Below are 695 nucleotides of genomic sequence, written 5' to 3' on the forward strand. Positions count from 1 at the left end.
AAGAACCACTCAAGAGCAAAGACTCTGTCCTGACCAATTGTCTGCTTTACTTTGATCCACATAATTGTTGTGCTGCTCTTTAGTTGACTGAGCTTCCGATGCAATTCCAGCACTGGCAGCGATGCTGACTCCTATCAGTGAGGCTACTCAAGAAAAAATAATGTCTAAGGGATACATTGCATGAATACTTCCTCCTGAGTCAGAGTCTCAACAGTTCTCTCCCTTCACACTCCCCATACCAGAAGGAAAGGATTGTTGCACTGTGCCCAGGATCAGAGCTGATCTGAACTACTCTAGATTATTGAAGATCTCTAAAATCCAGTACCTTGCCTTGAAAATGCCTCACAGAATACCCTGCAACAAGGAAGCCCAAATTGGAAACTCTTACTGGTTCCATGTGCAGCAGTGTTGCAGAAGCAGACACGCACCTCCAATGAAAATGAGCCCAAGTCTCCAGCTTGCTCCATACCTGGGACTGACGAAACAAGAGTTTAAGTATGGACAGTCACTGCCTAACAGCCTGTGCCTTTCAGCAAGGCTGCTTTGTACTCCTTTCTGTGCAGTGTCCTGGCCAGAAAAATGAGATAAAGATGTTTTTATTCTGCCTTTGTCCAGATCATAATTTATTAGGGTTGAACAGATTATTTGGGATTCCTTGGGACAGCAGGAGAAGGGTAAAGAGAAAGTTCCATTCC

This window comes from Antrostomus carolinensis, unplaced genomic scaffold (genome assembly GCF_000700745.2).
Source record: "Antrostomus carolinensis isolate BGI_N321 unplaced genomic scaffold, ASM70074v2 scaffold7740, whole genome shotgun sequence".
Lineage (NCBI taxonomy): Eukaryota > Metazoa > Chordata > Aves > Caprimulgiformes > Caprimulgidae > Antrostomus > Antrostomus carolinensis.